The sequence below is a fragment of the Ahaetulla prasina genome, chromosome 8 (assembly GCF_028640845.1).
Source record: "Ahaetulla prasina isolate Xishuangbanna chromosome 8, ASM2864084v1, whole genome shotgun sequence".
NCBI lineage: Eukaryota > Metazoa > Chordata > Lepidosauria > Squamata > Colubridae > Ahaetulla > Ahaetulla prasina.
The window spans coordinates 56,586,361-56,598,478 of NC_080546.1; the positions used below are offsets into that span (position 1 = coordinate 56,586,361).

The 12,118-nt window shown below is 36.5% G+C and overlaps 1 long non-coding RNA gene across 2 annotated transcripts in view; it reads left to right on the plus strand.

Moving 5' to 3' along the window:
• The window catches only part of LOC131202975 (uncharacterized), a 34,336-nt gene extending 24,663 nt beyond the window's left edge, over window positions 1-9,673 (plus strand). Inside the window, exons 2-4 of one of the 2 annotated variants that reach the window (XR_009156265.1) lie at window positions 3,448-3,479; window positions 4,864-4,987; window positions 8,522-9,673. This is a non-coding gene — a long non-coding RNA (uncharacterized LOC131202975). The remainder of the gene's footprint in view (window positions 1-3,447; window positions 3,480-4,863; window positions 4,988-8,521) is intronic. The other variant, XR_009156264.1, reaches the window with a different exon arrangement.
• The last annotated feature ends 2,445 nt before the right edge of the window (window positions 9,674-12,118 follow it).

The window sequence follows — 12,118 nt, forward strand, 5'->3', positions numbered from 1 at the left end:
ACATCCAGAACATAAACTGTTTTAACTCCTACCCTGAAAACGACGCTATAGAGCACCGCACACCAGAACAACTAGACACAAGAACAGTTTTTTCCCGAAGGCCATCACTCTGCTAAACAAATAATTCCCTCAACACTGTCAAACTATTTACTAAATCTGCACTACTATTAATCTTCTCATCGTTCCCATCACCAATCTCTTTCCACTTATGACTGTATGACTGTAACTTTGTTGCTGGCAATCCTTATGATTTATATTGATATATTGACCATCATTTGTGTTGTAAATGTTGTATCTTGATGAACGTATCTTTTCTTTTATGTACACTGAGAGCATATGCACCAAGACAAATTCCTTGTGTGTCCAATCACACTTTGCCAATAAAAAATTATATTCTATTCTAAAGGTAAAGGTCTCCCTTGCACATATGTGGTAGTTGTTCCCGACTCTAAGGGGTGATGCTCATCTCCGTTTCAAAGCCAAAGCTGTCCGAAGATGTCTCTGTGGTCATGTGGCTGGATGACTAAACGCCAAAGGCGCATGGAACACTATTACCTTCCCATCAAAGGTGGTCTCTATTTTTTCTACTTGCATTTTTTACATGCTTTCAAACTGCTAGGTTGGCAGAAGCTGGGACACGTAATGGCAGCTCATCCTGTTGCGTGGCACTAGAGATTCAAACCACTGAACTGCCAACCTTTCGATCGACAAGCTCAGCATCTCTTATATTAATTTTTCAAGTGAAAAATTTAATATTATTAATAGCAGTACACAACCATAGTTCAAGTAGGGCCTTTTTATTTGTATTAAGCTTAAACTTCTATGTAGGTGTACCCAACAAAACCGTATTAGTTGGATGAGGCTGCATATGGGGGAACCCTATATTCTCAAAATTTCTATGGGATTGTATATGTGATCCAGAGTTTGAAAAAAATCCATTAATACTAGTCTTTTATAATTAGTGTTACTTGAGTATGTATTATAAGAGACCTTAAAGAGCAGCTGACAAATGGACAGGTGTTATTCAGAGAGTTAATGGGATCCTTTCATTTGATGCATTCAAGTGAAGGCTACAGAGCCATCTGTCTGAGTTGCTTTAATCCTAGATTTGTTCACTGAATGGAGAATTAGCTTAACTGGTCTTTCCAACATTATGATTCTGTGGTAGTCCTTCAGGGCAGCTAGGAATTTTACATCAGTGGCCTTGTATTCCTAAACAATGATAAAACTGTTCTTTTTAATTTCAGATCATACAGTTGGGTATCTGCTGAAACTGTTCAGTGCATATATTTGTGAGGCAGTTATGAGCAAAATAGATCTGGTTAATAAACACATTTAAATTGGAAAGGAATTATCAAGAAACACAACTGCCTTGTTAATCAGTGCAATTGCTCAATATATTTTATGTCAGCTGCTCTTTAGAAAACTTGGCAGCCCCCCAAAATATCGGAATTCTATGAATTACAATAAAACCCAGCAGAAAACTAAATCACTGTAGGATACAAAGGCTATGATCCAAGTTGCTTAAGCCTCACTGAAATCAATAATAGCTGATGTGTGCAATACTTGTCCTGTCTTAAGTTCTTATTTTAATGATTTTAACTGAAGAGAGACAATGTGTTGAAATGTTTTTTATTTAATCATTATATGAAATTGAAAATACAGTCATTTTTTGAAAGGGGCCATTCAGGCAGCTGAGTCCAAGCAACTAAAAACAGGATTCCAAAATACTAGAAGTATAAATTCCAAACCATTATAAATGTAAGGAAAAAACATAGAATATTTGGTTTTGTTTGTTTGTTAAAGACACCAGTCAATGTAACAGCAATAAATATGTCAATAACACTTCGTTATTCACTCTAAGACACAGAACAGAAAAATATGCATTAGATATGACATGAATGAAATATTTGTCATTACTAAAAAATACTGTACACATAGGTATATTTTGGAATATGCTTATTTTTCCTAATAACATCCTTCTCTGACCAACTATTATAATTATCTATATCTTAAACCCACATACAAAGTATTTTTATCTGAACAATTGTGGACATTTGTCATTTTAACTGATTGAGATTTTAATTTTATATTTAATTCATGAAAATACATTTAACTTATTTTCTATATCACCACATTTATGTATAATCAAAATATCATAATCATAGATTAGCAGAATTCATTGAGGTTTTATTTTTTCATATATTTCTATAAACAGATATCCTATAAATGATTTATAAACTCCTCCACAAGTCAGTAATTTATGAACATAAAACTGTTTTTCAAAGAATCCCCGGGATCGGGAACTTAGCCTGAGACAGTTGGTGATTTACACATTTCTGAAGAAAGAAATGTGTGAAGCAAACTATCTGGCTTATTAATTTAATTGGCATGTGATTTAATATAAGCTGCAGGGTTAATTTTTGTCTTCCTATTAAAAATGTGAACTTTTGTCTAGTCATATTTTCATATGCTACAATGGATTAAAATGAAAACCAGATGAAGCTAGGAGTTTGGAGTAATTATCATTTTTAAACGATGATTTGGTGTGATAACTGGCAATCCCTGTGTTTCTAGAGATACATACTAAATAAAATCACATAGGACAACTGTAGTATCCTTTGAATTCATATTTATTTAAACTTTCAATACTATTATCTAATCCACAAAGTAATAAATGGCTTAATATACAGTAACATTGATTTAATGACAGAAAGTGCAGATAAGCATTTACAATTACATTATCAAGGAATCTTTAATGTGGCAAATAGGTGTGTGTAGTCTGAAAATATGCTAATAGATATTGGCACAAAAGATTATGAAAAGAGTGGAAAAATAGATTTGACATACTCTATATAAAGTCTTCATTATTTAAAAATGAAATGGAAATTAATAGATGAAAGCAAGTATGAGTTAGTCAATTATGGTAATTTATTTAGCTTTGTTCATTTGCTTACAGTTGTTGTCCACTACAGACCCCTATAGAAGAAAGTGTTGCCACAATATTCAATTTACCTGTCCCAAAGGTGCTTTTCTAAAAGACAACTGGACTTTCTTGGTTTCTTTTCTTTGAAAATATTTTGCTACTCATCCAAGAAGCTTCTTCAGCTCTACTTGACTGGTGGGAAATGAAAGGATTTATATTCCTTAGCAGTAATCTGGTCGTTATCACTCTAAAGGTTCTCTGAGAATTGTTCTCATCAGTTCTCTGAGAATTGTTGAGACCACTTGGAGGTTTAGATTCAGAGTCACCTGAATCAGACTGCAAATGCGTATGGAACCTTCTTGGGACTTCTGAAAGGATGTGTTATAGACAGGAGATAGGTGGTGTTGTATCCTTCCCAATTTTAACATAGCTGGCCTATTTGACCCCTCTTTCAAATAGTGGTCCTTTCTGTACAGAATATGAGCTTTGTTGTCTTCATAAGAGTCGTCTTTGTCTTTCAGATGCTGAATCCTGTCCTGATGAGTTTGTTGTGGTAAGTCTCCTGTGTTGTGCCATGCATTTATGAAGCAGTTGTTTCGTTTGCCCAATGTACAGATCTGTACATGTCTAACTGTGTTGCACTTCATATCTCACAGTGAAATGCTTTCAAAGAAAAAAACCCCAAGAAAATCCAGTTGCTTTTTGGAAATGCACCTTTGGGACAAAATGACCTGGATGATTTGAGAATGTCTTTCTTGATTTTAAGAAGAATATAAATGCTACTACCATTTCTAGACCCCATGTGGTAATAAGCTCTACTCCTCCAAAATTTATGAGACTGTATCAGATCATGATACTGCCATTTCTGTGGAGAGGGGGGCCTGAATCATTTATTCACTTATTACCCTCTTCCTGTTTCCCACATATCCTGTAATCCCTTAGTTTATAACTCTAGCTCTGACACCTATCTTCTCTATGCTTTGATTTACCTTTGGGGAATGTGTAAGGGGGGAGGGCCATTTATTTTGTCTCAGTTCTGAAGCCTCCTGAAAGAAGCGCCTGGGAACAGTCTCTTATCTCCTTCCCAGGATGATGTTTTCACAACATCTTCACACCTGTGGATTGGCTCATTCAACATCGGACTGAGGGGAGTGGTTTCTAACGCCTTTATCCTAACAGAATTAAAAGGTTCCTTTTGAAATGCTGCTGTTTCAAGAGTCCGTACTGTCTTGATTTGGGGAGTAGAAGCAAGACCTTACAGACTGACTCTTTCTAATTCCAATGTAACCTAGAGAGACAAGGCTCATCTACTACACATTTTTTAGTTTGCACAGATATTGGTATTTGTGATGTAATGAAATTGTGCAGTTGTATTAAGGTCATGTCTAAAGTCAGAGTTTATTTTCAGAAAATTGTAATCTGAATTCATGAAGTTAGCAGATACAATAAAGTTCTTTGTATGTGGTCCAGTAATTCAGACAATTGGGACACCAAGAAATACTGCTCTTAAATTACAGAAAGGAAGATTCTCTGTGTTAGGACAGGTTGACAGTAGAATAAGTTCCTGTTCTCTGGAGAGGCTGCACTGCCATCTATAGGGAATTATTTTGTTTTGATTCATGTACTGATCAGGGGATAAATTCAATGCCTTAAATAAGCCATCCCAACTCTATAAGTCTAAGAATCTTCATTTTAAATCATTTCCATGGCACCAGTTCTTGTGAATAGTCTTTATAATTGGTTTTTGAAACATTTTCAGCTAACTCAAGAATGTTGACATCTTTTTCTTCCAGGATTTTAATATAGTTTTTCCAGGACTTCAATATCACCTCCAACCCTAAAATTATAAAGTTTAACAGAATCACAGATAATTTTAAAACACAAATATCTACAAAAAGCCCAATTAAATATCAAACATTTCTTACCTTCTTTAAAAGCAGACCACTGGAACCTGTTGAGTTCAAAAGCAAAGAAGTCCAGGTCATAAGAATTATGGACATATTGCAGTCAAAAGTAGAATTCGTGGGAAAAAATACGTCAGTGATAGCTTCCATGTTGAAGGTGAGTTTAATTTTTTTTAATTGTACATAAAAAAATAAAAAGGAACAGCTGAGTTGATAAGCAGTCTTTATGTTATTCCATTTATAAGGAGTTTTCTTTTGAAAGTGCTGTATAAGATTATACATAATATGTCTAATACAACTAATTATTCCATTAGGTATATTTCTTCCTGAAGTAACCAAACCAATAAATATGTTTACTATGATCATAGATCAGAAAATTAAAGTTTAAAATATAAATAATAGAGCAAAATTAAAATTAATTGAAGCAGTCAGCTGATAATGTTGTCTCTACCATCACCCAACAAGTAGAATCTTCTTATATGTTGTTTGTGTCTGCTAAAATAGTTTAGTATAAATCATATCATTTTTACCTGGGAATTACTGGAGGATTAATGCTATATGTACTTTTGGAAATCTCTATAGCAAATACATTAAAGGAAAACATGTTTGACTATTTGTATTTCTCTGGAATCACATATATAGACTTTCATTTTATTATATGTTTTATTATATCATCCATTAAGAAGAGGAGAAGGTGCTTCCAGGTGCTTAGTGTAATTGTTATGGCCAAGGCTTATTACTTTAGATTCTGAGTCTGAATCTGATGCTGAAAAAGAAGATCCAACTGAACCTGTGGAACATCAGCCTCAGGAGAAATCATATGATGATGATTAAACACAGGCAATACCTGAGCAGCTGTAAGAGTCAGAAGAACACATGTAAAACCTCCAACCCACATGAGTAGAAAGGAAATCGGAACAGGAAAGATCTGTTAGGCTTCTCATCAAGCAAAGGAATAAACCTGGCTAATGACAGCTGGTTACAGCTTATATAAGAATCTGCTCTGTGTCTGTTCTTTTTGCTGAAAACATTTGACATGCAGGACCTTCAAATGTAGATTCTTCCTTTGGACTGACTGACAACCTTGACTCACACTAAAACCTTAGATTGAATTTGGACAATTCTTTGGCATGCTCCGATTCTCTAAGCAAACTTTATAGGCCAACATCAGCTTCGTTTATATTCTGTGCTTAGTTTACATTCCTTTTTTCACTATAGATTCTTATAGCCTTGTAGTATACTGGTAATACTTCTGCCAACCTTAGCAGTTCGAAAGCACATAAAAAATGCAAATAGAAAAATAGGGACCACCTTCAGTGGGAAGGTAACAGCGTTCCATGCGCCTTTGGCATTTAGTCATGCCGGCCTCATGACCATGGAGATGTCTTTGGACAGCGCTGGCTCTTCAGCTTTGAAAAGGAGATGAGCACCCCCCCTTAGAGTCGGGAACAACTAGCACATATGTGCGAGGGGAGCCTTTACCTTATACTGGTAATCACCTGTATAGAAACGGATGTTGTGGCCCTGGGAAGAAGGTAATGGTAAGCCACTTCCTGAAAAAACTGCAGGGAGTAGCCCAGATAGTAACCAGGAGTTAACACCGACTTTAATGTACAAAAGAAAAGATGTCTGTGGAACTATAAACTATTAACTAATAGGCCAACTGTAATTGATATAACAACTGGCCCAATGTTTTGGACTTAAAAATGATAGTGGTTAATATTTAGTTTGTTAAGGTCTCAGAAATATGTAATAGCATTCAATGTTCTTAATCCATCTTAATCTCAATAATTTGAGAACAGGAATTGGGTGAAAGTGATAGGGAGGTAGAAATTGAAAAAGTTAATAGAATAAATATGCAATTTGCAAAGTTAAGAAATATACCAAAATATATTCTTGTGTATTTTGTCAGAAAGAAAACTAGAGATCAAGATTTGCAGCAGCATTACCAGACTAAGATTAATAAACAATTTTTCAAGATGCTATTTGACGTGTTAGGTAAAACTATATAGAACAGGGATATTAAACTTGCAGCGTATGATCCGGATGTGCCTCATGCTGGCTATGCCCACCTCCAGTATAGCGGAAGGGGGAAAAGTTGTGATATATCACGTGATGACATGATGTTGCAAGTTTGACACCCATGATATAGCAGATAACTTTGAACTATCAACAAATGTGACCCAGTTTGGTGTAGTGGTCGAGAAACCAGGAAACTGAGTAAATGTCAGTTGGGTAACTTTAGTTCAGTCACTTTCTCTCAGCTCAATTCACTTTACTGGATTGTGTTTCAAGATGCTTCGACACTTAAAGTCCTATAAGATCTTAGTCCTAAAATCTTTTTTCAAAATCTTTTCAACTTGAAATTTTCCAAAATCTTAACCTGATGCCAGTGGTTCTTGCTACATTTAAATCCCAATATATTATTTGGTGGATGTCCTCCAAATACTTGATATTCATTCTTTTTATATTAATCAAAATAGTGATATGATCCCTTAGAAACTTAACTTTGCCAGAATTTTCTGAACTCTCATCAACTTCAAGCAGTTAGGGATACCAGCAGCTGTCATTCAAAAATATTCTGAGTTGTCTCTTTCCACCTATGTCTACTTCCCACCAAGTTCAATGCAGCTGTTCTGTGTAGTATCTTTACCATGCTTGTCTTTAGACCATTTAGACCATGCAAGACATTTATAATAACATTTTTAAAGAATATTAACCTATATCTTCATGTTTTCCTAGAATTATTTGAAAAGGCAGCAGAATAAAGACAGAGGGAGCTCTTGCTTCAGATTTGAAAATTTCCTCTCTCTCTCTCTCTCTCTCTCTCTCTTTTTTTTTTTTTGGTAAAGCAATTGTCTCAATAAGCATTCCTGATTTCAAACAACCATCCTAAAATAGCATACACAATAGCATAAAACTAATCTTGGCAAAGTCTAAGTCTTCCTTCCTTCCTTCCTTCCTTCCTTCCTTCCTTCCTTCCTTCCTTCCTTCCTTCCTTCCTTCCTTCCTTCCTTCCTTCCTCCCTCCCTTCCTCCCTCCCTCCCTCCCTCAATTCCAGAAATATTGTAGATATTGTTATAATACTCCAAAAAGCCTAATGTATGCTTGGGGATAAATATATTTGTTTTGCATATTCTTTTATCAGCTATGCATAAATATATAACAGCTGTGTATTTGATTTCATGAAGATCTCTGTTTTACCAGCGTTTGTTTTCTTCAGCTCTCAGTAAAAAACAGAGCATGTAGCAAATACTATATAAATTTCTTACAGAATTCAAATCTGCAAAATATTATTCCAGACTTGCTTGAAAATGGATGGAATGCTCGCTCTATTGGTTGGAATATAGCCTCTATTCCAATATCAATACACCTTCATATAGGCTATATTTCAGAAAAACTACCACATATTGGGCATTTTTAGGATGAATTAATTGTAATTGAAAATTGAATGTACAACTGGCTCTCTGAAGAACTGATCATTTGGGGGACATTCTCAAAATGCTAAGCAGCTTTTTTGAATTTTAGTCTGTACTATTAACATAAACAGGAGTAAATTGATACATAATGAATAATAGATGTTGGGGGAAGCACAAGTATATTGCATGATAATCACTTAGGCATTAATTGTGCCAAATGTCAATAGAAACTAGAAACAATGCCACATAATCATGACAGCTTGTTCTTTTAGGATCTGAGACAGATTGAGAAGACTTTTGCATTTGGAGGCTTTTGTGGACATCGGATTGGCCACTGTGAGTGCAAAAAGAATGGGCAACCCGGCTTTCTGTGGCAAAACATTTTGCATTTTTTTCAAAAAAAAATTTTGTTGAGGGCGGCAGGAACTATTCCAGATATTGCAGGGTGTCTGGCAGTGACATTCATTTTCAGCCTTAGATTTTTTTAAGCTAGATATGGGTTGTCAGGGGCTTTTGAAAGAAGAAAATATGTTGAACCTCCTTTTGAAAAGTATTTTAAATTTCACAACACTGATTTTCTACATTTTGCTATTGAATTTCAAGCGTATAATCTCAGGGGTGGCTGTGCTAGAGCTATTAATGGCCCATTGGCTGTGTATTGCCAACTGATGACATAGGCTTTAGCCTGATCCAGCTGAGATGCTCTTTCATTTTTCTATTTAATGATCCATTTTCATCCATGCTGCTCTGTTGGATTACAGGTCCCAAAATTTTCTGCTTGGGGGAAAAATGGTCCCTTTAAGATTCAAATAGAAAACCATGCTGTTTTTCTATGTGCTTTTTATAGATGTGTTTTATCAGCTCTTAAATTCTGTATTGCTACAAAGTTATTGATTAATTTTAGATGGTTAATACATTTGCATTTAATCATAATTTCAGAAGGATGGAATCATTTTCTCATTGATATGTTTTTCTTTGAAAAGAGAATCCATTATCTCAATGCCACAAAACTAATTTATTCCAAAGTGAACAATGACTGGCATATACCCAAACTCAAACATGTTCCTCATAGAGGCATGTTGTCAGGAGAAAATTTTGCAAAAATACCACATCCCTAAGGGAGTGGTGACCCTTTCCCAGAGCTAATGGCTCTTTCTCTTCTAAAAGAGGGAGAAGATTGCCTTTGAGCTGCCTAGAATAGATTTTGTAACCCTTCAGATGTTAAAGATAATTTTAATTCTGCTTCTCAAGTGTGATGCTTGTACATAAATCTCTCACAGTGCTCTCTTGTTGGTTGGGAACTTCCTACATAAATATTCATCTTCAATCATTCTGGAAGTTTTCCTTAGAGTACCTCTTTCTTCTTATATTTCTGTTGTATTTCAATCAGTAAGCCTATTAATTAAATTGATTGTTACTCTGAACTGCTATCCACAACTGCACAATGAATAAAACTGTTTGCAAGTGTATTTTTATATATTTATTGTGAATCTTATATGGCTGTTCATTTCACAATGCACGGGACTGTGGGTCCCATGTACAAGGCTAATATATATATATATATATATATATATATATATATATATATATATTTATATATATATATATATATATATATATATATATATATATATATATATATATGTTTTCTGAGGTTTTCACGGGTGTTTGTATGTAGGTCTTTGGTTATTCGGGTTTTCTCCCGCGTAAAATTGGAAGTGTCTTGGCGACGTTTCGATAAAGTCTCATTCGTCATCTTCAGGCTTCAGCTTCGTGCTTCTGGGAGCAATGTGTGATTGCAGCTGTTTCTTCCTTTTTAACTGCTAGTGGGGGTTTGAACTGATTGGGTGGGAACTTGGCTGTGCTCTGATTGGATGGGGGACCCCCCCAATCCAATCGATTGTGCTTGGGGGGGTCCAATTGGGGGGTCCAATTGGACCCCCCCAAGCACATCCTAGATCTGACCAACCACTGCCTATCCAACACATACTTCATCTATAACGGACAAAAATACAAACAAATAGAAGGCGCACCCATGGGATCACCCCTCTCACCTGTCATTGCCAACCTCTACATGGAACACTTTGAATCCCAAGCACTAGAAAAATCTGATCACAAACCCAAACTCTGGCTCAAATACGTAATCTGGCCACACGGGAAAGAAAAACTTGACAACTTCCTCACACACCTCATAATCTGGCCACACGGGAAAGAAAAACTTGACAACTTCCTCACACACCTCAATAGCCTACACCCCAAAATACAGTTCACCATGGAAACAGAAGTTAACAACCAACTTCCCTTCCTAGATGTCTTAGTCTACAAGAAACCCAATGGCTCCCTAGGACACACCATCTACCAGAAGAAAACACACACAAACCGCTATCTGCACGCACTCTCACACCACCACCCAGCACAGATCAACTCCGTAGCCAAGACACTCGTCTCTAGAACAAAACGCTTAGCTGACGAACAACACCTAAAAACCGAACTACGCACCCTCACAAACGTACTAACATCCAATGGATTCCAGAGAAATAAGATTACCAAACTAATCCAAAAAGAACCCCCCACTAAAACCCAAGACAGAGAACAAGAAAACGGCACAGCTCTCCTCCCATATATAAAAGGCACCACAGACAGAATCAGCAAGATCCTCCACAAACATAACATCAAGACAGCATTCTGCACAAACCAAAAAATATCCACCATCCTAAGAAACCCCAAAGACAAAATTGAGTTAGAAAATCAAGGAGTATATGAAATCCCATGCACCGCCTGCCCCACCACATACATCGGACAAACCAACAGAAGAATAAGTGCACGATTGAAGAACACAAGAACTCATTCAAAAAGAGGAACCAACTTCTTCCCTGGTCCAACACTTTAAAGTCACAGGACACGATATTGACTTTAAAAGACCAGAACTATCGCCAAAACTGAACACTTTAACAACAGAATAATCAGAGAAGCCATCGAGATAGAAAACGCCCACACAGCATGAACAAACGAGATGATACCTCCCGCCTACCAGCCATTTGAAACCTGCCCTTATTGACAAACGAGTCCCTAACACGAGGAATGACACCAGACCCACACTCACGAGGTCCACACAGGATGTCACCACACATCCACCCAGAAAGCAGACCCAAACCCACACTGATCAGGAAGCACGACCAAGGACCAGAAGCCAGACCGCAGCTGCAACATTAGCCATTTCAAACCCCTCCAATCCATACATGCAACAGACTGACACCCACTATGAAGATGTAGCACGACCACGAACACGAAGCCAAACAGCAGCAGTGCAGCTCACCAGCTCAAATCCCCCTGCAACTCAGTCTAATTTGAGCACAACCAAGCCCCCACCCAAACAGGACACACCCCAGCCAATCAGAGCACAAAAACCCCATCCAATCAGAGCACAGCCAAGCTCCCACCCAATCAGTTCAAACCCCCACTAGCAGTTAAAAGGAAGAAACAGCTGCGATCACACATTGCTCCTAGAGGCACGAAGCTGAAGCCTGAAGATGACGAATGAGACTTCATTGAAACGTCGCCAAGACACTTCTAATTTTACACGGGAGAAAACCCGAATAACCAAAGACATATATATATAACCAAAGACATATATATATATATATATATATATATATATATATATATATATATATATATATATATATATATATACACACACACACACACACACACACACACACACACACACAAATATTATGGTTGGTCGCACATCCAAGTTTAGCCTGGATTTGGCAGTTTTATCCATCTATTCAGTCTTTCTCAAAGACTCTGGATATCTGATGATAGTGTGATAGTGTTAAAGGTAATGTCACAGCATGTAAGCTGTT